The 26,644-nt window shown below is 50.2% G+C and overlaps 1 protein-coding gene across 1 annotated transcript in view; it reads left to right on the top strand.

Moving 5' to 3' along the window:
* Positions 1-8,915, top strand: part of PRKX (protein kinase X-linked) — a 67,371-nt gene extending 58,456 nt beyond the window's left edge. The window contains exon 10 of the mRNA XM_036017225.1: positions 8,905-8,915. The gene's annotated coding sequence lies outside the window, so the exon portion shown is untranslated. The remainder of the gene's footprint in view (positions 1-8,904) is intronic.
* Positions 8,916-26,644: the final 17,729 nt, after the last annotated feature.

Below are 26,644 nucleotides of genomic sequence, written 5' to 3'. Positions count from 1 at the left end.
ACAGAGAGGTCTGAGGTCTTACAATTATTTTCCACCGTGCTTCTTTTTTTTTTCTCTTGAACTGACGAGTAATGCCCACAAGGCCTCAAAGACTGGGGGGAGGGGGGGCAGAATTCATATTGTGAAACATACATCGAAGGTCCTAGAACTGTCTGTTTTATTGTGGAGAGATCTCCACTCATCATTTCTTTTTTATATATATTTTTAAGAGGTTTTATTTATTGATTTTTAGAGAGAGGGAAAGCGAAGGAGAAAGAGAGAGAAGTATCCATGTGTGGTTGCCTCTCACGTGCGCCCCCTACTGGGTACCTGGCCCACAACCCAGGCATGCGTCCTGACTGGGAATCGAACCCGAGACCCTCTGGCACACACGACACCTCTTTTATTTTTTTAATTTTAGTTTTTTAAAGATTTTATTTATTTATTTTTAGAGAGGGAAGGGAGGGAGAAAGAGAGAGAGAGAGAGAGAGAGAGAAACATCCATGTGCGGTTGCTGGGGGTCGTGGCCTACAACCCAGGCATGTGCTCTGACTGGGAATCGAACCTGCGATGCTTTGGTTCGCAGCCTACGCTCAGTCCACTGAGCTATACCAGCCAGGGCCCGGATATCTTTTCTGTCTCTTCATTTCCTATCTCTTTCCAACACAACCCTCAACTACCCTTTCTACTGAGAAAAAAAGAGCCCTGGTGGTCTAATATGGGATGTTGATGTCTGTTTTAGTACATAATCTTCGACTTAACTGGGGCTGAATCAAAGACCCCTGTAAGCCACTCTTTGTTTTGCAAAGGTTTCCTGTGGCCAGAGCGAGAAATATATTTGCCATACTTGGGAGAAGCCTCCGGAACTCACAAGCACGCATCTCTAAAACGAAACGTGAAATCCCCAATCCCCAACTTGGCAAAATCAATAGCGTAGAAATCGTGTTCTCAAATATGCCTTTATTAACCTGACACTGAGCACTGGTGCCCTGGCTGCGAGGTTTGGTTGGTTGGAGCATCATCCTGTGTACCGAAAGGTTGCGGGTTTGATTCCCGGTCACAGCACATATGTGGGTTTCAGGTTCGATCCCCAGTCAGGGATCTCTCTCTCTCTCTCTCTCTCTCTCTCTCTCTCTCCCTCCCTCTCCCTCTCCCTCTCTCTCTCCCTCTCTCTCTCCCTCTCTCTCTCCCTCTCTCTCTCCCTCTCTCTCTCCCTCTCTCTCTCTCTCTCTCTCTCCCCCTCTCTCTCCATCCCTTCCTCCTACGTCCTCTCTGTCCCTAAAATTAAATAAACACCCTTCCCGGAAGTGAGGATTACAAAGGAAAGAGCCCACTGGTTTTTATTCCAAATTCAGTTTGAATGGTAGTGAGGACCCCCAAATGGAATGCATGGGTTTTGCTTACTATGTAACCAAAAAAAAAAAAAAATGCTTTTCTAAGAAAAGTGTGCCTGCTCTGAACGTCTCCCTTTCTTTCCACGTGGCTGCTGAGCTAACACGGAATTTCACCCCCGCGGGGGTCCAGAGGAAACCCGCCGGTCTCCGCGCTCACGAGTGCGGATGGTGAATCTGTTTATTCGCATTTCCATGGTTGGTTAGTTCGCCCCGGCGCGCGCGCGCCTTCCGGCCGCTAGGGCGCGTCAGGGTGCCTTGATGGAAAGGCGTGTCAGGGGTCACATTTGCCCTTTTTCCACTTTTTTTCTGCGTCTCTGTAAATGTGTACTTGGACCAAGGAAAAAAAGACTTGGTCCAGCTATTTTTTAAAAAATTCTTCTTCTTCTTTTTTTTTTTTGCAAGCGTTGGGTCAAAATTCCGTTTGCCGGTGCCGGTCGCTCTTGGAGTTTTTCCCACCTGCGCTGAGAGGGGCGGGCGGTCGCTGGGTGGCGGAGCGACAGGCGCCCCCGCCCGTAGCTCAGGACCTTCCCGGTTCTCGCCGAGGCAGCTTGGGGTGATGCGCGCAAGCCCCCCGCGGGGGCAGCTGGCTGAGCGATCTCCTTCCACTGGGGGAGGAAGGGGCTGGAGGAGGAATCCCACCTCTCGGGCGCTTAACTGTTTCAGGTCAGAGGTGCGGCTATTGCGGTTTCCTCTTGTCCTGGTCGGTCCGCAAGACCCTCAAGTTGTAACCTTCCACCCGGGTCTCCCTTCCCTTCACGGACTGAATTGGGATGTTGGCTTGCATTTTGGGTCCGTGGGTCTTCACTGAGAATCTGCTTTGTTTTCTGCACGTTAAAAAATATTTTTAAACATTTCTTTCTTTTAAAATTTTTATTTATTTGTTTTTAGACACAGGGGAAGGGAGGGAGGAAGAGAGGGAGAGAAACAGCAATGTGTGGTTGCCTCTCGAGCGCCCCCTACTGGGGACCTGGCCAATAACCCAGGCATGTGCCCTGACTGGGAATCGAACCAGTGACCCTTTGCTTCACAGGCCGGTGTTCAGGCCACAGAGCCACACCAGCCAGAGCTTAAAAAAAATTTTTTTAAAGTAGTGACGGATAATTGTCACTCCAGGCTCCCTATACAGTGGTAGATTCCTGTTTCCAGGCAAAATGCATGTGAATCATCCACTTCAAAATGCCCTTTTCCTTGAAGAAGCATAGGGAAGCCCTTTAGTTGGTAACGTTAAATATTTCAAATAACTTAATTCCTTAAACCAGTTTTAAGTCTTATAACATTTCACTTGCACTCCTTAACATCGTCAAGGGTATACTGCAAACAATAAAAAAATATGTCAGACATCGCACAAATTTAAAACCCATGGAACCGTGGATAAATTGGTATTACTAGAAATAGCCTCTTCAGCCATGGTTACAGAGGGTTTATAATGGTAGGAAAATATATACTATTCTCTTTTTTTCTTTTTTTAAAAAATATTTTGTTTATTTATTTATTTATTTATTTATTTATTTTTAGAGAGGGAAGGGAGGGAGAAAGAGAGAGAGAGAGAAACATCAATGTGCGGTTGCTGGGGGCCGTGGCCTGCAACCCAGGCATGTGCCTTGACTGGGAATTGAACCTGTGACGCTTTGGTTCACAGCCCATGGTCAACCCACTGAGCTACACCAGCCAGGGCGGAAAATATATAGTATTCTTGATCCAGGATTTTTTTTTTATTGTTTAGGCACAGCCACTTCCCGGTTCACAAAAGACTCTGGGCGGGCTCATGACACGCTAGGGCATTCTGGGAAGGGAACCACAGAGTTCCCTGATTTGGCCCCTTACCTGCATGTCTGCCAGCGTGTCACCTGGCTCAGCTCAGCCCCAGGCTGTGCCTCCTGCTGTTCGTCAGGCCCTCGGGGACCCCAAGATCCCCGCTCTGCTTCCACTCCTGCCTCTTCCGACGGGAAAGCCCCTCCCCCCTTGCAGTGCACACCCCAGGTGAGTGCTGAACAGGAAGATTGTCACCGAAAGCGGGCAGTGACTCCTGCGTGTCCAGCGGTAGGAAGGACTTCACCCTGGAGATGATATCGTTAAGGCGGGCTTCATCGCACGTGGCACAGGGAACTGTGGGGGCTGGATGGTGTGCTGGGCTCAGGGCGTGCTGGGCCCTGTAGGGTGTTGAGTTGCATCCCTACTCTCCGGCCACAGGGACCGGCAGCTCCTTGGTCGTGACATCCTCAGACGCCTGCAGGTGCTGATGGACACGCGTGACAAGGGCCAACTTTATCCCTTTATTGGAACCCATGGCTGTAGATAGAAAGGTAAGTGGGTAAATGGGTAGGAAGAGAGATGGGTAAAGAAAGAGATGTGGATGGATGGATGGATGATGGACAGATTGGTAATGGATGGGTAGATCATAGAGGGATGATTTGTGGAAGGGCGAATGATTAGATAGATAGATAGATAGATAATGGATGGATAGATAATGGATGATTTGTGGAAGGTTGAATGGATAGATAGATAATGGGTGGATCGGTAAATATAGATGGGTGATGGGTAGATAGATGATGATGATAGACTAGATAGACAGATGACAAGTAGTTATACATGGATGATGGGCAGTTAGAAACACAGATCGGTGGGTATTATCTCCCGTGCAAAGGTCTGAGGCTGCTCACATCCCACGAGCGACATCTGTGGCCAGTGGCTCCCTGGTGTGGGGCGCCCTGTGCACTGTAGGGTCCCTCCTCTGCACCCACCGGGTGCCAGGAACACCCCCACCCCCCAGTGGTGACAACCACAAGTGTGTGCGGACATCCTGAAAGCTCCCCGGGAGGTGCACGCACCCCCTGGTTGAAAACCACGGTGTTCAGTGTGATTTGGATGCCAGGGAGCACCGGAGGGTCCCTCACCTTGAAAGTCCAGCGGGGACAGAGGGAAGGCGTCCCTGACGAGGGGCACTGTGGCTCTGACAACAAGGCTGGTCTTGGCACAGCTGCCGGACCCTGAGCTCAGGGCCTCATCGTCCCAGCTGGTGCACGGGACACAGCGTGCCGACACGCCCAGCCGAGGGGGTGGGCTCTTGTCCTGCTGCCTGAGTGCAGGGTCAGAGACGCCAGGTGGGAGAAATCCCAGGCAAAGTCACGCCACGGGACAGACGGACGGACAGTGTGCCTCTGAGTGAAGGGCGAAACAGGGAAGGAAGAGGGGCTGACACTTCCGTGATGGGTGTGCAAAGGGGCCATTGCTGCTGGCTTCTCATTCCACTGAAATAATAATAATAATAATAATCATAATCATAATAATAATAAAATCAATAAACATTCACCTCTTCCTGCCAATCCTCCCCTAGTTTATTTTCCTCCCTAGCACCAAGCACTTCCTCATGGCTTAGACACATTTCTTCTTTATTTATTTTTATTCTCCCTCTCTCCACGGGGACAGGAAATCTGGTCTTTACTTTAGTTCTTTGCTTCACCTCCCTGGTGCCTGAAATAGTCGTGACGACACGGAAGGGGCCTTAGGCACAGAAAACCGTGTTTTTACGGCTTCCGGGATCTAGACATGGTCTTGCTGCATTTTTGCTCCCAATAATCGTGATTATTCTGATTTATGGATAAGATGCCATGTGGACCAGCTACCCAATTGCTTAAAATAAGATTAACTTACGTTTTCTGCATTGTGTGTATTAGGACCAATGCTACATAAAATGTCACGGCATGCATGTGTGTGTATATGGCTGTGTGTCTGCACGAGTGTGCATGTGTGTGCAGAGTCAGTTTCAAGAAAACAAGCGGCTGGATCAAAAGAATCCAATGAGGGTCAGGCATTGTGAATCGTAATCCAGAAATAAATAAAGGGTGTGTCGATTTAACCCCTCGGCAGTGGATGAAATTCCTTCAGACCTCGGTCCACAGCAGATGTAGCCACCATGTACAGTCTTGGAAACTGACTTCGTTTAACAAAGTGATATCTCAGTGTTTGTAATCTGTATTTTCTTCTTAGCGAGATTTTTTCAGACATTTTTAGATGTTTTCAACATCTATGTTTCTTGGCAGTTGCTATCCTTTGCCCCGTATTTAGAGTGGGTTTCATATGAAGGTCTGTGGGGCTCCTGTTACAGTCTTAGAGATTATTTAGGGATTCTTTTTTCCTTCAAAGTAATTTAAGACTCACAGGAAGTCACAGATACAAAACACAGGTCCTGTGGACCCTCACCCAGCGCACCCCAATGACATCACTTTTTATGTGCCATGAGGCGTGGTCAACACCAGAACCACACTGCCTGTAACCTGAAAATATTGCCCAGTTAATTTCACTTTTTCTCAATCTGCTCTATAGAACATAACTTTCGGTAACATATAAAAATACATTGCATAATTTTACTCAAAACGTTTATGGATTTTTGTATATGTAACTCACGGATGTGACATTGTCTTTGCTCAAAATACTCGCCGTCGAGAGGTGTCTCGCTTTGGAGTAAACGCTATAAAGAAATCGCTGTAAGCCCTGGCTGGCTTAGCTCAGTGGATAGAGCTCGGGCTGCGAACCAAAGTGTCGCAGGTTCAATTCCCAGTCAGGGCACATGCCTGGGTTGTAGGCCACGGCCCCCAGCAACCGCACATGGATGTTTCTCTCTCTCTCTCTCTCTCTATCTCCCTCCCTTCCCTCCCTGAAACTAACTAAATAACATATTTAAAAAAGAAAAAAATTGAATCTATTTAAAAAAAAAAGAAAAAGAAACCGCTGTAACTCCCCCTTTCGCCAACCCTTCAACCCCCGAACTTAGCCACTGACGGCATCGTGCGGAGTGTCCTTATTAGTTCAGCTTATCGGGGCCAAATAAAACGTTTATTCCTGTCGTTTTTCACAGACACCCCCTTTGTCTTCCAGGGTCTGCTTGGTGCGGAGCGCTGGAGCGCATACCCAACCCGTATGCCGCCCGGAGCGCTTCCTGCGATATTTGGAAGTAAATGAGCAGAAGCACAGAAGGCCGGCATTGTTCCTCTCGCCAATTATTCCGGACAATGGGGACGCTGCCGCGAGCTGGGTGTCCGCCCTTGTGCTTGGTGTTTGCGTGAAAGCTGAGAGCGGAAAGCATTTCCCTCCTCCATTTACATGCGGCCTCCTGGGTCTTCTCTTTCTTTTCATGACCTCTGGGTAGCTCACAACGTTTCCTAGGGGTATGCTAGATTTCCTCCCCGTTATTTATTTTTCTGTCTGCGACCGGCCTCGAGGTCACGCCGAGAAAACCGTCTTGCAGCTTGCAGAGTGTAGAGCGTCCCTCACCCGTCCTGTTCCTGCCAGCCCCTTGAGCGTCTGGGAGGGTACAGGCCGCCGCAGAAGTGATACACACGTTCAGGACATCTCAGGTTGAGGAGTGCGGGTCAACCCCTTGTCCCCAGTGACATAAAGCCCGGGCTGTTGAGCTGTTGCCAATTGCTGTGGTGTAAATGCTTCCGCTGTGACCCGCAATGGAAAGACAGGATCACAAAACTCTTTATCAGCCCTGTTTATTTATTTATTTATTAGATTTTATTTATTTATTTTTAGAGAGGGAAGGGAGGGAGAAAGAGAGAGAGAGAGAGAAACATCCATGTGCGGTTGCTGGGGGCCGTGGCCTGCAACCCAGGCATGTGTCCTGACCGGGAATTGAACCTGCGATGCTTTGGTTCACAGCCCGCGTGCTCCATCCACTGAGCTACGCCAGCCAGGGCTGGATTCTAAATTCTTGCCTCTCCCATCATCCCCCCCGCCCTGCCCCGGGGACCTCTGAGGCAGCAGCTGTTAGCAGGCCCGGTTTCCACATCAGTATTCGTGTCTAGCTCAGGTCGACCCAGGTACCTTGATACCGGAATTCCTCCCACGGCCCAGACTCCCAGCTAGCCTTTGCTTGCTTCTCGGCACCGTCCCCCTCCCACCGGCCCCTGCTCCCTAAAAGGTGTGAGCCTTCCACACCTGTTCGGAGCCTGCGGTCAGAGCATCTCCTTGGTGAGGTCTTGCTTGCTTCTCAGACATTCTCAGTCACCATCCTGCTTCTCAGGAAGGTGCTGGGACCCAGGCCACTGTCCTTCCTCCAGATACAGAGACTAGGGAAGCAAGTGGCCCCACTTGGAACAGCGAGCCTGGGACCCACGGCCCCCTCTCTACGCTCTGCTCTGAGCCCCACAGGGACTTATCTCTGAGCGATACTCCTCGCTCGTGCGATTAGCTCACACACCGTCTGTGTGGATGTTCAAGGTGGCAGACCACCCCTCTGCACACCTTCCGTGTTGCAGAGAGAAGAGGTAAGACCCCCAGATTGTCTCACCGTCAACAAGAGCGCCTCCCGGAGGACGACCGTTCAGGATGTGTTGTGGTACCCACAGCAGCGCACCAGAACACAAACACACCCAAGCCGTCGTTTGAGTGCACGGAGGGGCGGTGGCCAGATACGACACAGGCTGCTCGGGTTGAACTCGGGGGTGAACCGCGAATGGTTTTGAAAAGGGAGAGTTGCATCCCACGGAAACGGGGGCCGAGGAATTGGTTAGACGGCTGGCGTGTGTCAGTCCATCCCACGCAGCGATACGCAGGACGCTGCTGCAAAGGGTGTCGGACCCGTGAGGAATCTCTCGCCACCTCCACGGGCTTTTACTCACAGGGATGTCTACACGGGATCGAGTGAAAGGAAGCAAATCTGAACGGGGAAGAGAACGAGGCTCTCATTCACTGAGGCAGAGGGGACTGGCAGGCAAGAGAAACTGTGCTTTGGAACAGTGTGAAAAAAAAAAAAATGGCACCGGAAGGAAATTCACGCAGGATGACCCGAAGGCTCTTTGCTGACGACGGAATACTCTCGTCGGGGCTGGATTTTACCCCACGATCGGCAACTCGCGTCATTTCGGAGAAGGAAAAAATGCCTTGGGTTTGCATTTGGCTCGGGGCTGGCTGTCTTCTAAGCCCTTTCTCTGCACACACACGAGGCCACACCTGAGCAGCCCCCAGTGATCCCAGCATCGTCTCCAGGACCTGCCGGCCGGTGCTCCTGTCCCGTGCGGGAAAGTTCCATCCTGTTTCCCCTCGTTCAGCCTCTCCGTCTCGTCCTGCTGTCACAGTGGGCTCACATGTGATGCCGTGTCGGAAAATAAACACCGGATCCGCTTCCTACCGTCTTGTAGGCTCTAGAATAACAAGTGGAAACGTCTTTGCCTGAGCGTCAAATATTTGTACAGGTGGGGTCTATTTCTCCGGGCAAAAGAAAGCATGTTGGATGAATAAATCTAATGGGTTTCCTCTCTTTTTTTGTGGGGGGGTGGGATTTTATTTTGGTAGGACGATGGCCCCGGACGCCAAAGCCTGAGACCCACGCGAGCGCGGCCTGCAGCAGAAGAAAGGCAGAAGAGCCACGAAGAAACGTGGTTTTCTCTGCACATGTGTGGCAAACACGGGAGCATGTGCAGCCCGTGGACGGGGAATACCTTCTCAGGGAAAACACTTGCAATGAACAAGCACGTTTGCGCCCATAGGACGTGAAGAAAAGTGGGGTTTCATTGAGATTCTAGAAAAGAGACGAGATGAACACCACTATGTCTTTTTATGGAGTGGTACCTGACCTCCTCCTTTTTTTTTCTTAAATGGAGTTGCTTGTTTGTGGTCTCTAACCAAATACACGAACAAACGAAGCAGGAAGGAACTCATTGGTACAGAGAGCAAACTGGTGGTCTCCAGATGGCAGGAGTGGGGGGGCGGGGGGTGGGGAGGGCTGGAAAAGCAGGAAGCACTGAGAAGCACAGAGTGATCCTCAGTGAGGCTTATGCCGACCTCATCCCGCACAGTTATTACACTGTGATTGAGTGCAGTCCCCACGCTGTACTTTGTGTCTCCGTGACGATGAATTCTATAAATGTCTCACCATGATGCTATGCACCTCAAAGTCATATAACATGATACTGAATAGCAGCTGTACTTGGCAAATTTAAAAATAAAATTTAAATATAAAATAAAAATAGCCTTGGCTGGTGTGGCTTAGTGAATTGAGGGCTAGCCTGAGAACCAAAGGGTCGCAGGTTCAATTCCTAGTCAGGGCACATGCATGGGTTGTGGGCCAGGTCCCCAGTAGGGGGCGCACAGGAGGCAACCACACATTGATGTCTCTCTCTGTCTCTTTATCCCTCCCTTCCTTTCTCTACAAATAAATAAATAAATAAAACATTTTTAAAAAGAAAAAGAAAAGAAGGACAAATTGCCAGTTATACAAACAGTCACAGGATGTAAAGTCCGGCAAAAGGAATAGTCAGTAATATGTACGGGGCCAGGTGGGTGCTAGAAATCTTGTAAGTATGTTAATGTCTAACCACTGTGTGTACCCCTGAAATGAATATGATGGTGTATGTATATTGTGACTACAAATCTTTTTTTATTTTTTGTTTTTTTAATATAGTTTATTGATTATGCTATTACAGTTGTCCCATTTCCCCCCTTCACTCCCCTCCACCCTGCACACCCTCTCCCACCCACATTCCCCCACTTTATAGTTCATGTCCATGGGTCATACGTAGAAGTTCTTTAGCTTCTACATTTCCCATACTGTTCTTACCTTCCCCCTGTCTATTTTGTGCCTACCATCTATGCTACTTATTCTCCGTACCTTTTCCCTCTCTCTCCCCTTCCCACTCCCCTGTTGCTAACCCTCCATGGGATCTCCCTTTCTGTGGTTCTGTTCCTGTTCTAGTTGTTTGCTTAATTTGTTTTTGCTTTTGCTTTAGGCATGGTTATTAATCATTGTGAGTTTGCTGTCCTTTTACTGTACATGTTTTTTATCTTCTTTTTCTTAGATAAGTCCCTTTAACATTTCATAAAACAAGGGTTGGGTGATGATGAACAACTTTAACTTGACCCTTTCTGGGAAGCACTTTATCTTCATTTCTGTGGTTCTTCATAAAAGAGCAAAAATGGAAAGGGCAGGAAGCCATCTGGGAGGTGCCCAGGAATCTGCTGGAACGATGGTGAAAGCCCCCAGCACACCCAGGATTCCTGGGATGCAGGACAGCAAGTGCCTGACGCCTTTGCCGGCAGGGACTGTGTGGGCCGCTGAGATGATTTCTCTCCTTGGAGTGAGGACATCACTCCCTGGCGACCAGGGGCCCCTCCCTGCTCTTCTCCAAGTTCTGTCACTTCATGGTCCCCCCGTGTCATGTTTTCCCAGAAGTGTGCCCTCTGAGATGCCACCCAGAGGGGCAGAGAAATGGGGCGTCGGTCACCTGGCCTCCTTTTCTCCTCGGACATGCCTCCCGTACCACGGAGACCTCTGGGTTTCGCGGTGCCGGCACACAGACATGGTTGCCATGAACAGAAGGAAGCTTGAACCAGTAATAACGGCATAAATTCTCCTTTTGGTTACCTTCCAGGTGTGCTCTCTCACGACCAAAGGAAGCCACACTTTAGATTCTTGCTCCCTAAGATGTAAAATTTTTCTAATCTCGTGACACGGCAATATCCATGCTAGGCGTGACCCCCACCCCACCCCAAAGTCTTACAGAAGAGTGCAAGGTGACACGTCTCGGGCACTTCCCTCGGCGTTGGGAAGTCGAGGCCGGTGTCGGTAACCAGCACCGCGTAAAACGCCCACACTGTGGTGGATTCACACCGCGCCCAGCCATGAGGCAGAAGGGTTGGCTACGAGCAGCATGACTCGGTCTCCCAAGCATTTTGCTGAGTGCAACGCGTTCAGAAATAGAACAAGATTTATAGCGCGACGCTATTTTTATACAGATGAGAAACACACAGGCACGAGGCAACACAGCATAGTTTATAGCCCGCAGGCATTATCAAGGACACGTGTCACACAGATTGTGGGGGGTGGGGGTGGGGGCGTGGATTGCCAGGGAAAGAGGATCCACAAGGCGAGGCCTTGCCGTGGTTGACGGAGATCCTGAGTCCGATGGTGAAGGACCATCGACTCCAGGGAAGGACCTCAACAACAAAAACGTATGAGACCCTCTGCCCTGGCTGGCGTAGCTCAGTGGATGGAGCGCGGGCTGCGAACCAAAGCGTCGCAGGTTCGATTCCCAGTCAGGGCGCATGCCTGGGTTGCAGGCCACAGCCCCCAGCAACCGCACATGGATGTCTCTCCCTCTTTCTCCCTCCTTTCCCTCTCTATAAATAAATAAATAAAATCTAAAAAAAAAAGTATGAGACCCCACAATTTAGGCAGGCCAACCCCTGGGGATGGGGAAGAAAGACAGACCAGAGCCCAGGTAGGAGGCTGAGACAACACAGAAGAAAGACAACACATCGGCTGGGGTTCCTTCATCTTGCCACCACCAACACCTCAGAGGGGATCATTGGGTTTCGTGGGAGACCCCCCTGTGTGCCTCAGGGTCTTGAGCAACACCCCTCATGCATGGGGGCAGCAGCGCCGGCTGTGACAACCCAAAACACCTCCAGACCTTGTCCCCTGTGCCCTGCACACAGGGACAGAATCCTTCCCCTCGAGCATGGCCGGTGGAGGGGACAGCAAGGTGGTGTGAGGCGGGTGCTCCGTGAGGGGAATAGTCATGGGTGCCTCACGCCGTATCCCGGATGGCATTTGAACCATCCACAGAGAACGTGCCGGCTCTCCGTGACCCCCATGCACGGCCCACATTTGGGGGGACAGACGCCGCGCATGAAGCCCAGCGTACTATTTTATAGTCTCTTGGTGTGTTCTATCAGTTGACTTGCCATCCCGGGCCTTTTGGGCATTGGAATTGAGGTTCCGAATGAATGGATTCGTTACTTGTTGTTTCTTTACCGTCCGTGGGTTTCTTGCGTCTTTGGGCTTGGGTCTTCTACCAGCTCAGAGGAGTTTTCTTCTACTGTGTCTTCCGTGATTTCTTTCGGGCGAACGGGGTTGGGGGAATTTCTGCGTGGGTTCGCCGGAACTCTCCTCCATATTCAAATGCAAGAACAACAAAACTGCTACCGTTTTGATGGCAGCCAACTTTTTTCCCTCCCAGTTTCCTCTTTCCCGAGTTTGTCTTCCGCGTCGTGAATTTGAGATGTGACAGGGCGTGCTCTGAACCTTTGCCACGTTCTGAGAACTTTTACTCTCCTCTGCTGGGGTTTGTACCTCTACACTGTCTGTCCCGGTTTGAAAATACTTCTCGTGCTTTTGCACGGGATGTGTTTTCACAAACAGCCATTTTTCTCTTTTTCTGGGAGACCTGTTTCTGGGTAGACCTGTTGTTGTTTTTCTTCTTCTCTTCTTCTTCTTCTTCTCTTCCTCTTCCTCTTCCTCTTCCTCTTCTTCTCCTTCTTCTCCTTCTTCTCCTTCTTCTCCTTCTTCTTCTTCTTCTTCTTCTTCTCCTCCTCCTTCTTCTTCTCCTCCTTCTCCTTCTTCTCCTTCTTCTCCTTCTTCTCCTTCTTCTCTCTCCTTCTTCTCCTTCTCCTTCTTCTTTCTTTTCTCCTTCTCTCTCTCCTCTTCTCCTTCTTCTCCTTCTTCTCCTTCTTCTCCTTCTTCTTCCTTCTCCTTCTTCTCCTTCTCCTTCTTCTTCTTCTTCTTCGTATGGAGTGAATTGAAAGAAAGGGCAGCTGCTATTGCCAACACTCATTAAAGCGTCTCCAGCTACTCCAGCCTTTGGGTGTCTCAGTTCTCACTCCATCATCCTTTACCCTTCAAACTTCCCCATATCACCCTCATGGCAGTTGTTTAAAATTCCATCTTTATTGTATTTCTCCCATGACCGTTTCACCCCCTCAGATCCCCCTCCGTCCAGCAGTCACCACGGTGTTGCCCAGGCCCATGAATTCTTTTTTGTTTTGCATCAACCCCTCCGCCCCCAGTCCCCCCCGGCCCACGAGCTGCCATCTGCTCTCCATCCATGAGTCTGTCTCTGTTTTGCTTGTGAGTTCAGTTTGCTCATTAGATTTCCCATATGAGTGAAATCATGTGGTATTTGTTTTTCCCCGACTGGTTTATTTCTCTTAGCATAACGATCTCCATGTCCATCCATGCTGTTGCAAAGGGTAACTTTTTTCTTCTTTTATGGCCGAGTAGTATTCCACCGTGCAAATGTCCCATAGTTGTTGCATCCACTCATCTACTGATGGACACTCGGGTTGCTTCCATATCTTGGCGATGGTAGATAATGCTGCCGAGAACATAGGGGTGCTGATGCTCTTTTGACTCAGCGTTTGGGGTTCCTTCGGATGGATTCCCACAAGGAGGATCGCTGGGTCAAAAAGCAGTTCCTTTTTCAGTTTTTTGAGGTAACTGCATATTGTTTTCCACAGGGGCTACACCCGTCTGCATTCCCACCAACAGCGTACCGGGGTTCCCCTCTGTCGACATCCTCGCCAAAGCACTTGTTGTTTGGTGCTTTGTTGACGCTGGCCATTGTGATTGGTTCCAAGCGGCGTCTCATTGTGGTTTTCATTGGCATCTCTCTGATGATTCGAGATGTCAAGCATCTTCTCATATGTCTCTGGGCCATCTGTAGGTGCTCTCTGGAGAAGTGCCTATTCAAGGCCTTTGCCCATTTTTTACTCGGGTTGTTTGTGGTTTTGGTGTTGAGTTTTGTAAGTACGTTATAAATTTTGGGTGCTAACCCCTTACCAGATGTGCCGGCGAATATGGTCTCCCATTCTGTGGCATTTCAGTTTTATTTCCCAGATTCTGAGTGGCATGCATTCTTTGGCATTTTGTTAAAGTTATTTGTTATATTCTTCCCCCGGCCACTATTTGGGAATCTGTGGGGTATCCTAACCCATCTCGGGCTTTCTAAAATTGTACTCAGAGGTCAGTGATACTTCTTTATTCGTGTCTCCCTGCAACATTATAAAGTATGTAAACTCCTACGTTTATGTGTATTCGACCACACAATATGGTAACACTCCATGATTATTTGTCTCTTCATTCAAGCGACAAAAGGCCATTTTCCTGAAAAGTGAACGACAGACAAAATCAAGAAAACATCCGCCCTGGCTGGCATAGCTCAGTGGATGGAGCGTGGGCTGCAAACCAAAGCGTCGCAGGTTCGATTCCCAGTCAGGGCACATGCCTGGGCTGCAGGCCATGACCCCCAGCAACTGCACATGAATGTTTCTTTCTCTCTCTCTCTATCTCCCTCCCCTCCCTCTCTAAAAGTAAATAATAATAAAATCTTAAAAAGAAAAAGGAAAACATCCCACGTTATCCCTGTAGTCAAGAGAAAATGAGCGTGTGTGTGCTGGGATTCCCGTGAACACCAAAGTTGCTGGTGCTAAGGCACACGGGGAGGAAACCACCTCCACAAAGATAATTGGCTAAGGCAAGAGGAAAACCCGAAATAGCATGTTTGCAAAAGAGTATCCTTCTTTTCCTGCAGATTGACCCCATAGGAGTGTCACTGAGCTGGTCCCACTCCGTGACCTCTGTGGCCTGCGATGTCACGGTCAAGGCTGAGCTGTCACTCTGAGAATATCGGCCGCAGCGGTGGGTCCCTGAGAAAGTGATTACGCACAGAAGAAAAAAAAAACATGCTGGAGGCTTCTCCCCGCAAACAGCTGTGCCTTGCAAGCCGCTGGTCATTAATTTTCCCAATCTGAGGGGCGGCTCTTCCAGAAAAAGGCATCATCGCGCTGATATTGTTATAAAGCAGTCTTGGGAAAGGACGGGGGGCCGATGGGACTGGGGAGACCCAGCACTGGCTCCAAATATTTCCCCGACTTTGCTTCGGGCTGTGGGTTATGAGCCTAGGAGGGCCTGAGCCGCGCCGCCTGCTCTCCCAGCAGCGGCAGCTCGGGGGTGTGGACCCCACAGGATGCTCTGGAGGCGGCAAAGGGCTCCGAGTGCCACCGAGAACTTGAGTGGGCCCACGGGTCTGGGGAAGCATGAACTCTTTTTTTTCTCTTTTATTTTAATTGTTCTTGCAGTACAATTTTCTATCTTTTACTCCCATCCCCACCCACCCAGCCACCCAGCCCTCCCCTCCTCCCTCCCATTTCCACCTGCCCCTAGTTTTTGTCCATGTGTCCTTTATCCTTGTCCTCGTAAACCCTTCCCATTCTCCCCTAAAATTCCCTCCCCTCTCCCCTCTGGTCACTGTCAGCCTGTCCTCTATTTCAGTGTCTTTGGTTCTATTTTGCTTGTTTGTTTGTTTTGTTGTTTAGGTTCCTGTTAAAGGTGAGGTCATGTGGTATTTGTCTCTCACCGCCTGGCTTGTTTCGCTTAGCCTCATGCTTTCCAGCTCCACCCACGCTGTTGCAAAGGATAGGAGCACTTTCTTCTTTTCTGCTGCATAGTATTCCGTTGTGTAAATGTTCCATAGTTTTTTGATCGAGGAATTCTTACCTGCCAGGGCAAACACGCATTGCTGGACATCATCCCTACGATTAGTAAAACTCACTGAAGAAATCTTTCGAGAGGCCGTTTGTGCTGGGGTCTGATGAACCCATGATCTGCGACGCTGGTTGTAGAGAAGGGATCTTTATTTTTTTCTTCTTCTTCTTTTCTAATGCCCACCTGAAGACAGGTTTATTGATTTTTTTCAAAAGATTTTATTTATTTATTTTTAGAGAGGGAAGGGAGGGAGAGAGAGAGAGAGAGAAACATCCATGTGCAGTTGCTGCGGGGTCATGGCCTGCAACCCAGGCCTGTGCCCTGACTGGGAATCGAACCTGCGATGTTTTGGTTCCTAGCCCGCGCTCAATCCATGGAGCTACGCCAGCCAGGGGCAGGTGTATTGATTTGAGAGAGAGAGAGGAAGGACAGACATAGACAGAAACATCGACCTGTTGCTTCCCCATGTGCTCCCCGTCCAGGGATCAAACCCACAACCTGGGTATGCACCGTGACTGGGAACTGAACCCACAACCCTTCGGTGCACAGGATGATGCTCCAACCCACCCAGCCACCCGGCCAGGGCAGACACGGAAGGTTTCCTTGTGCGCTGACACCACAGCGAGCTTCTCGCTTCTTTCAAGAAGGCCGCACTTGGGGAAGACTTTTAAGGATTTTAACTATTAAAAAATGGGTGTTAGAAGCCAGTGTGAACTGGACTTTGGCTGAGCTCATCTCTACGGCGTGCCTTTGGGGGTCAAGGCCGATCGCCGTCTGGAACGGAGTTCTCTCTGGGTAGAGGATTTGTTCTCCTTTACTGCGACCTCCAATTCCATAGGGTCCTGAGCACATGTGACACGCTGAGCCTTTTATCTGGAAGGCTGGAGTGTCGAACACGTGTGCTGTTACATGGAACAGCGGACCCCCCGTGTAACCGAATGGGTGCCGGGCTCCCAGAGGCCAGGCCTGCCTTTGTCCGGCAATTCGACGCCATCGATATGGGACAGAGAGATGACAGGTCCCACCTTGAGCGGCGGACGCGTGGGTGCTGAGACCCTGAGGACTGGGAGGCCATGCCCCCAACACACGCCGACCCACGTACAAGCCTCAGCAGCCGCGACACTTGGCTGCAGCTGGAACTGTGGTACCTTGTTGGAAATACGGGGTTGCCCCAAAATGATAGAATCCAATATGTCTTTATAGCGTAAGAGTGGAACGAATCTCAGGCCAAGAAATCTTTTCCTCACTCTGTCCAGGAACCGACGCACGGATTCCGAAATGCTCGGAACGCCGTCGCAGTCGAATAAGGAGGGCTTTTTAGCTCACACTTTGAGCGTGGACTTCCCTGGGCAACGACCTTGTGTATTTTCCAGAGGGTGTCTTATCCCCCTAGGACCACCCCAAGCAATGTAGAAAGAGAAAACACACAGAGGGGAAAATCTACCCACCATTGGGTGTTAGCATGCAGTGTAGAGCTAATATTAAAAATATATATATAATAGGTGTCAAAAAACCCTAAAAAGAGTTTAGTCTTCTTGAGGTTGACACGACCATCTTAAGGTGGGTTTCAACATGTACCTCTCAGTTTTAGGAACAAAGATCTCCAAAATGGGTCTCCTCACCCCGGCTGGCTTAGCTCAGTGGATGGAGCTCAGGCTGCAAACCAAAGTGTCGCAGGTTCGATTCCCAGTCAGGGCACATGCCTGGGCTGCAGGCCATGACCCCCAGCAACTGCACATGGATGTTTCTCTCTCTCTCTTTCTCCCTCCCGTCCCTCTCTAAAAATAAATAAATAAAATCTTTAAAAAAATGGGTCTCTTCTGACACACATTATTATCCTTGACTTACTACCCCAGTAACCAACAATGCACCCCATGGGGATGAAATGGTCCACTTTTCCATGAACCTCCTTCCCAGGTTGCTTCGTGCACAAGATCAGTTTCCTGACACTGTTAATTCTCTCTGTGTTTGTGCACAAACAAAACCTTTGTTTCTTTTATTTTTTACTCTTCACCCCAGGATATGTTTATTGATTCTAGAGAGAGAGGAAAGGAGGAAGAGGGAGAGAGGAACATCAACGTGAGAAACAATTCTTCGTTTGTTTATGGTACGCGCCCTGACCGGGTATTGACCCTGCATCCTCCGTCTGTGCCCTGGCTGGGCCTGGAACCCACAACCTTTTGGTGCGTGGACACCACTCCCACCCACTGAACCATGTGGCCGGGACACCAAGGCCACGTTTCAGTGTGAAATGAGCGTCCTTCCACCGGCATTTCTTGGGCTCTCCTGCCAGGAAACTCCCCCCAGCCCCCCGTTGCGGGAGCCCAGGCCTTGTCCGCCAGCTCCTAGGCCCCCCTCTGTCTTATTTCTCCCCACCAGCCCGTGAACGCCAGGCGGACGCACCAGGGGCAGCACAAGCCTGAGGGTCCCCCACGGAAGCCACGGGTGGGTGATACAGCCCGGCGTATGTGAGAAGCCTCGCTCCTGCAGACACGTGGGGCCCAGATGGGGCGCCCCCCCCGCCCGCGTCCGCTTCTGAAATGTGCTTCTGCTGCAGAAACGAACGTCCCAGCGAGGAGAGTGGACGGGGCTTCTATTTATAGCCCGCAGCTTGCGTTGAGCTGCACCGAGGGGATGACCTCACTCGTTAAGTGCATGCACGTCCTCCCGATGTGGGTGTTCAGGTCAGGGGCACCATGGAGGGGCGGGGGCAGCTGCTGCGTCCCTCCTTGAGGCTTTCCTGTGAGGCCCATGGCAGGTTCCTCCTGAACGCCCCGTCTCGGGCTCCCCGTAAAGAAATCATCCTTCACGCGGGCAGGACGCTAAATACTCCTCTGCCCTTTCAAAGAGCTCTGTGGGTTTTACTTACGGGTTTCCTCATGGGAGGGGCTCTGGCTTCATCGAGCAAGAGATCTCCGGGTCAAGAAAAATATTGATTAGAGCCTAATCAACGAGGCAAACAAGCAAGCCAAATAGAGACAGAGGCATGGAAATGAAGAACAAAGTGACAGGAACCAGAGGGGAGGTGGGAGGGGATCATGGGGGAAAAGGGGGAAGGGTTTTCAGGGGCAACTATAAAGGACACGTGGACAAAACCAAGGGGGGGTGGGATCAGGGGTGGGAAGTGGGGATGGAGGGGGTGAAGGGAGTGGTGGGGTGGGGACAAAAGGAGACAACAGTACTTGAACAACAACGGAAAAGAAAAAGAAAAAAGATTGAGCCCTGGCTGGCGTAGCTCAGTGGATGGAGCAAGGGCTGCGAACCAAAGTGTCGCAGGTTCGATTCCCAGTCAGGTCACATGCCTGGGTTGCAGGCCACGACCCCCAGCAACTGCACATGGATGTTTCTCTCTCTCTATCCATCTCCCTCCCTTCCCTCTCTAAAAATAAATAAATAAAATCTTTAAAAATATATATATATATTTTTAAAAGATTGAGTAAAGTGTAGATTGCAAAGGAGGCTCAAATATATATATGTATATCCATAATATTATATGATTTACACCAGACTGGTTACAGGCTCACCTCCTCTGCGTTTCTTGTAGATGCAGCCAGCGTTCCTAGCTGGCGTCCTGCTGGGCACATCTCCAACCACATCTTGTTGGAAATCACAGAGGTCACGGCGGTCTGTGGCGGTGGTCCCCCAGAACCAACGTGGCTCCCCTGTGGAGGAAGCCAGGTAAGCTCTCCTGGGGTGAGCACACAGGATTAGCGGATTAGCCCCTCAGACACCCGTGCCAATAGCCAGACACGGGGCGGGACCCCAGCCTGGGCCATCTGCCCACCCATCGTCAACCAGAGGCCATGGGGCTGTTCTCACACAGAGAGGACCAGCAGGAAGAGCCCAGCCTACATTGCTGACCCACACAGACAGGAAGGCACGTGGTGATTGCCTTTAGCTGTGAACTGCCAGGGCTCTTGAATGAACCCATGCTTTATTTCTGGGGCGTGGGGAGGCTCTCACACTGTGGTTGATAAGGAACCCCAGCATGGACGGCGAGCCCCCCATTGGTCCTGTGGGCCCGGAAGGGGCCTGAAGATCCTACAGAGTGTGAGGACAGGTGGTGGCTGGTTGTAGCGGCCGGACGGTCTTGGGAGGGCACAGCCTTTTTCGGCGGAGGGCTCGTGCCCTTGAGCCAGGCTCAGCTTGGGCTTGCAAAGGGAATTCCCTCAGAACCAGGGAGGCCGGACGCCACGACGGGAATGTATGTTCCAGACAGGATTCTGTTTGTTTATGATTTGGATTGCGCACAGGACAAGGGCTTTGCTGCCTAATCTGCCCTAGTTACTCCATCATTATCCTTTCCTTGTTCCCCCCCGCCAAAAAAGCCCTGAAAATGTACACAGTGCAAATTCCACATTGTGTAAAGAACATAGGCATGACCATTCCCACTTTCCATGTATTCCTTGAGTTTTGTTGGGTGTAGGGACTCAGAACCACAATTAAGACTTTGAAACATTTCTCTTTGGGGGATGGCTGTTTTTCACTAGTCTCCTCATTTCTGATCCCTCATCTTCTTAACGGTTAAACGCTTGCATAATCCGGGGAAGGATCCGTCAATCTGTTTCTGATTTATTTCATATTAACTCACTGAATATTTTTTGTATGTACAAGAAGTCTTCTGGGAGTATTTAATATACTATTTTGATCTTGCTTTGCTAAAAGCATGAACCCATATATTTTTTTTTTCCTCCTCGGGGCAGAAATCTGGAAGAGATTTAAATTATGATCAAAACAGCAAACTCATGAAGTTTGAATGGTTTCTAATCTTGGAGAAAAAAAAAAGAATTTCCTCGGCTTTCATTCTTTTAGAAGAAAATTAGATTTCAACTCCCCGGCTTGCACACCATCTCCACACTTTTTTTCTCCCCACCCCCCCTCCCCGCCTTTGCCATGTGCATACGATTGAACTTTACAAAATGCATGGATTTCCCTCCCAATCCTAGGGAACCTCATTAAAACACTTCAAAAGTATGTAAACCATGTAAATGATCATTTAAACCATTTCAACCCCCCTGGCATGGAGAGATGATTAAAAGGCATCTAGAATGTAAGGGTGGTGATCGTTTTTTTCAGGGAAAAAACTTCAGCCATGCCACCTCCCATCAGAAAGTCAGAACGGAGCCCATCAAGGAGAACGCAGAGGGAAATAGAATTCCCATCGGGTTCCTTCTACCCCCCTCCCAGGGGGGACAGCTGGCGGGTGAGGGACACCCAACCTCTCCCCCAAATCACGAACGAATCTCAGAAAGTTTCCCCCAAAGCACCCCCATGCAGGCGAGCGTGTGCCACGGGGCGTCACGGGGAAACACGCTCAGTGTCCTTTGGCCGGGCATAAGAGCAGACGCATCGCAAACCCAGCTTGGGGGGGGGGGGGTCTGCCTGGACAAAATGCCCCGGGACCTCTCTGTGAGGGCACTGGATGCTGAATGGATTCTTAGGAAGGACCCGCCTTTCAGCCTCTCCTGCCAGCTGGGCTTTGGAGCCGACAAAGAGCCCCCCTCCCCGTGGGTAATTGGATGTTAGGGGTTGTAATCAGGGCCCTAATTTGGGGCGGGCTTCCATGGGAGGTGTCCGATGAGCTAAGTCTCGCTTCCTTGGATGTGGACAGGGCGGTGCAGGTGGCCGGCCCAGGGCCAGGTGGGAGGGGGCCCCTTGAGGGAGATCTGGGAGCCACCTGGGGGGTGTCTGTGTGTGTGTGTGTGTGTGTGAGAGAGAGAGAGAGAGAGAGAGAGAGAGATGGACCCACGTCCAATGCCCAGAGTGGGTGTGCTAAGCGTTAGAAGCCAAGGTGGGGGCAGGATACCGGGGGGCCTCACACAACCAAGCTGCCCCCGGGGTTCAGGGAGGGCAGCGGGCTCCTGAGGACAGAGAGGTTGGCAGGTAAAGGGGAGAAAAGAATGGGACAACCATAACAGCCTCGTCAGTAAAATATACTTAAGGCTGCGAACCCAAGCGTCGCAGGTTCGATTCCCAGTCAGGGCACATGCCTGGGTTGCAGGCCACGACCCCCAGCAACCGCACATGGATGTTTCTCTCTCTCTCTCTTTCTCCCTCCGTTTCCTCTCTAAAAATAAATAAATAAATTCTTTTAAAACATCTCTTTACCTAAACAAAGAAGAAGCAACCCCTGTTTGCCTTGGGTCGGTGGTGCAGCTCGGTGCAAGGGGAGAATACAGGAGAGTACCGTCTCCGTCTTGGACACGGGAGATTAAGGAGCTGGGCATGAACCGTGCCCCGCGCTGGCGTTCCAATGAATGACAACAGGAAAAGAGTGAGGCACGGGGTAAGTGGCTTTTGTCGTCACTCTGATCGCTCACCAGTGGGCACACGCTCTTGTCCCTACTGTCCCTGTCATTTTCGCTATGCCCACCTGCACCCCTTCCTTCAACCGCGGCGACCCAGGAAGCTCAACAACCCGTCCCCTTCCTCCTCCTCCCTGCCCCTTTCCGAGGCTGCACGGAAGGCACCCTCCTGTTTAGAGCTCTTTATGTCCCTCGGAACTTGGCTCGTTTTCTTCAAAGATAAGGACATCAAAGAGCGGAGACAGAGTAAAACGATGTTTACTCCTGCGTGGTTTTCATGTTGGTGTGCATCCACCAAACGGCTACACAGAACCACACGGAATCAGCATATTATCATAACGTCGCGCAGCTGTCTGGGAATGCTTGCAGGGATTTCTCACAGTTTGGGGGCTTCGTTGTATCCATTTTCTCGGACGCACACCAGTTGGCCAGCGATAGTCACCGGGGGCAAATATTTCACGTACGTTCGCCTGTTCCCCAGACTTTCTGAAGTCGATGACAGGCGAGCGTGCCTAGCACGGCGCAACGCAAACTCAGGCTTCGGGAGGGTTTCTGAGAGCTGCCTCCTTCCATTTCGTATGTGTCTGAGAGTGAAATAATTCACTGCATGGCAGGTCACAGGAAAGTGTCCAGGGAGTGGATGGGTGTGTGGAAGCGAAACATTGAAACAATGTCTTGAGACCCATCCAAATCCACAGATACATTTTTGAGAAATCAGCAATATTTTGAGCAAGGATTTTTACAAGACAGGAACCTTCTGGTTTTCTTGCTTCTCATCAGTGGGCGAATAAATGAACGACAGCAACAACAGAAAAGACTCCAAACTGACAATGGTGCTCTTCACCAGGCACATTGAATCCATGTGGTGATAACGGATCGATCAGCACATGGATCAGTAGCCACTGCCCCCACAAAATCACAGTGCACACCTCATTCTCCAGAAAGCTGTTACACTAAAAAAAAAAAAAAAGAGAGAGAGAGAGAGAGAAAGAGAGAAAGAAGCTCTGGTACATCATTCCATGTGGATCAACTTCAAAAACATGACTCAAGAAGCCAGACACCCAGACCACATAGGGTGTGATTTCATGGACAGGAAATGTCCAGAACAGGCAAAATCACAGGCATCGGAAGGCCTGGGGGGAGGGGGAGGGCTGTGTGGGGCTGTGTTCTGGGGAGATGAGGAGGTCTTTGAACTGGACAGAGCTGTTCATTGCATACTTTATGAGTGCCCTGAATGCCTCCCAAAGAGGCCACTTTAAAATGGTTGTTTGGGCCCTGGCTGGCGTAGCTCAGTGGATGGAGCACGGGCTGCGAACCAAGGTGTCACAGATTCGATTCCCAGTCAGGGTACATGCCTGGGTTGCAGGCCACGGCCCCCAGCAACCACACATGGATGTTTCTCTCTCTCTCTCTTTCTCTTTCTTCCTCCCTTCCCTCTCTAAAAATAAATAAATAAATTTTTTTTTAAAAAAAGAATGGACTATTCCCAGCAGATCACCAGATTCCAAGGCAGGGTCTCCCCTACGGGACAATGAATGTAACATGAGAGTTGCAGACTCCATCCACACTACAGAGCTTTGCACCACCAGGCAGTTACAACCAGACGGCCTTGGCACTCGAAGGCCCGTGGGGCATGAGGAAAGTGGGACTGAGAGGAAAAGGTGAGCGTGGGGTGAGAGCCCGGGTTCTGTGATGGGAAAGAGGGGAACAAGCTTCTCCCAGATGGATTCTAGAACCATGGCATGTCAGTCAGCGGCTCAGAACCAACAGGGTGAATGGAGTAGGTACACAAGGTCTATCTATGTATCTATCGATCATTCACTTATTTATTTATTCATCCATTCACCTACCTGTCTATTCATCTATTTGCCCATCCACCCATCCATATGTCCACCCATCCATCCACCTCTCCTCTTATCCATCCACCCACCCATCCACCCATCCATCTACCCACCTACCTCTCCATTCATCCATTTGTTCATCCATCCATCACATGCCCATCCATCCATCCATCCCTCCATCCATCCACCCACCCATCCATACACCCATCCATCCATCCATCCATCCATCCACCCACCTACCTCTCCATCCATCCATCTGTCCACCCCTCCACCTATCCATCCACCCACACTTCCATCCATTGAGACATTTCTTTTAAGGAACCGGCTCACACAATTGTGAAGGTTTGGAGAGCCCACAGTGCGATGTGCAGGTAAGCTGGAAGTCTGGAGACTCCAGGAAGACTTCCGGGTCAAGGCCAAAGGCTGTCTGCTGCTGAGTTCCTTCATCTTCAGTCTCTGTGCTCTTCAGGCCCTCCACTGGTGAGGTGAGACCCACCTGCATGATGGGGGGCAGTCTGCTTTCCTGACTTAAATGTCAATCTCCTCCCAGACCCGCCCTCACAGAAATATCTAGCACAATGGTCGACCCCATCCGTACCTGGACACAATGGCCCAACCAAGTTGACCCACAGAAGGAGTCATCACACACACACACTAGGATGAACTGAATGACAACTGCTGAGACAATTACGTTGCAGGCTGACACCCGCTGGGGTCAGCTGGGGGGAGCGTGTCCCCCAGCGGATGTCTGGCAAGGCCTGGAGATGGTTTGGGTTGTCACCGCTGGGGGGAGGGGGTGATACCGGCACGTGGGGAGTGGAGGCCAGGGGTGCTGCTCAACACCCTCCATGCCCCCGGTAGCTCCCAGGACAGACAATTATTTAGCCCAAATATCAAACATCACTCAGACTGAGAAACCCTGGTGGATACTCAAGGACAACATTCGGAAGAGTCGCATGAACGCTTTAGAAGATAGGTTTGATGACTAGCCGTCGTTATGAGTGGTTTCACAATACTGCAAATACTTTTGAAAGTTAAGTAACCTTTTTTTTTTCCATTTTATGAGCTATTTGCTCATGTGCTTTTATATGTTTCTGTGTTATGCAAAGATATCTGTCTTCCCCTGTTATCTCTCTATGTATCTATCTGGGTTTAAATTATGTATTCGTTGGCCCGTCAGTTATGAGCCAGACCAGCTATCTGGATTCCTTGCTCATAAAGCGATGATGCAACTTTTCGGCAGAACCGGTCCACGAGAGCCAAAGTATTAAGTGCTCTTCTCATAAAAAAAAAAAAAAGTCATATGCATGAGAAAAAAAATTGCTTTACAAGCGCTGGCTGAGCTGATTCCAATTTTAGGTCATTCTGGAGATTTCTGAAGAACTGCACTGGGTGGTCAGGGGAAGGGAGAGCTTCCATATTCGGTGTCACATTCAATTTGGACCAAAGTGGCTTGAAGCTAGATTTTCACAGGAATAGAAAACACTGTCTTTAACTCACTGTTTTTCTTCTTTTTACCCCACGGGAGGACGCTCAGCCTCGATGCATTGATCTCAGTCGAAACGCCTAAAATCAGCACTGATGTCACAGAATAACTGTGTGTGAAGTCGTTATCTGAATAGCCCATAGATTATTTCACCCCCAAAAAAAGCACTGAGTTGTTTTTTATTTTTTGTTGTTTTTTTTTTTTAATATAAAGACGTACTTTAGCCCTGGCTGGCGTAGCTCAGTGGATTGAGCTCGGGCTGTGAACCAAAGTGTCGCAGGTTCGATTCCCAGTCAGGGCACATGCCTGGGTTGCAGGCCATGAGCCCAGCAACCGCACATAGATGTTTCTCCCTCTCTCTCTCTCTCTCTCTCTCTCTCTCTCTCTCTCCCTCCCTTCCCTCTCTAAAAATAAATAAATAAAAATCTTAAAAAAAATGAAGACATCCTTTAGTGCTTGGGATTTATTCCACCGCTTCAAATTTTCTATAATGCGCCGAGAGAATGCGTTCTGTTGCAGAAGATGGTATTGAATACATCCATCCGATTGGTCTTCCTTCACCACCTGTGGACAGGAACAGGTTTCACTGGGTCATTTCCAAAGTCCTGTCGAGGTGCCTGTCGTAATGGTCTCACTAGGAAAAGCCAATGTAGGGCCACTCAATTCAGTGGCCCGTGTCAGTATGGAAATAGCAGCGTTTGGTCGGGCCCACGGAACCCACAGCCAGAGGAGGCTCGGTGGTTTCTGTGAGCTGGGCCGTGCATGCGACGGAACGCCGTGGGTATGTGTTGCAAACGGCGTCTTGTAGGTGGCCCGATGTGGCCCTCGTGGAGGGGACAGACCGGGGTGTTCTAGAATGAAGGTGTCCCTCCCCAAATCCATAGGGCGATGCTAAATCCCCAGCGCAATGTTATTTCGGAGGAGCTGTCTTGGGGAGGTTTTTTGGTGATGATGAGGGGGTGCCCCCGTGAATGGCACTAGTGTTCTTTCCTCGGTGCCCACGGATCGCCACACCCACACGTGTGGGTTTTTCAAAATTCCCCAAAGGAAGACGTTGGAATTCACGTTCTTCGGGATGACCTTTCCCCCGCCCGAATGTGGTAAACTCCAGCCCCACACCACCAGGGTCACCTCTTGGATGCAATTTGTTTCTTCCAGATGGTGGTGGTGGCTGTCCTCATTGGGTAAGGAGGTCCTGGGATGATCTGGGGATTGAACTAGCACACAGGGTTCACTGTGCACGGAACCAGGTCCTCTGTGGAATGGGTGTGTCCTTTTCCCGTCCCCCACGGCCGGCTCCCCCGTGAAGGGACTTGACCACATGGGTCCCGTTAACCACGTCCCCCAGTGCTCACCCTGCCCGGCATATAATTTAG

This window comes from Phyllostomus discolor, chromosome Y (assembly GCF_004126475.2).
Source record: "Phyllostomus discolor isolate MPI-MPIP mPhyDis1 chromosome Y, mPhyDis1.pri.v3, whole genome shotgun sequence".
Taxonomy (NCBI): Eukaryota; Metazoa; Chordata; class Mammalia; order Chiroptera; family Phyllostomidae; genus Phyllostomus; species Phyllostomus discolor.
Note: the sequence above shows the minus strand (reverse complement) of the source record. Positions and strands in the feature narration are given on the sequence as shown.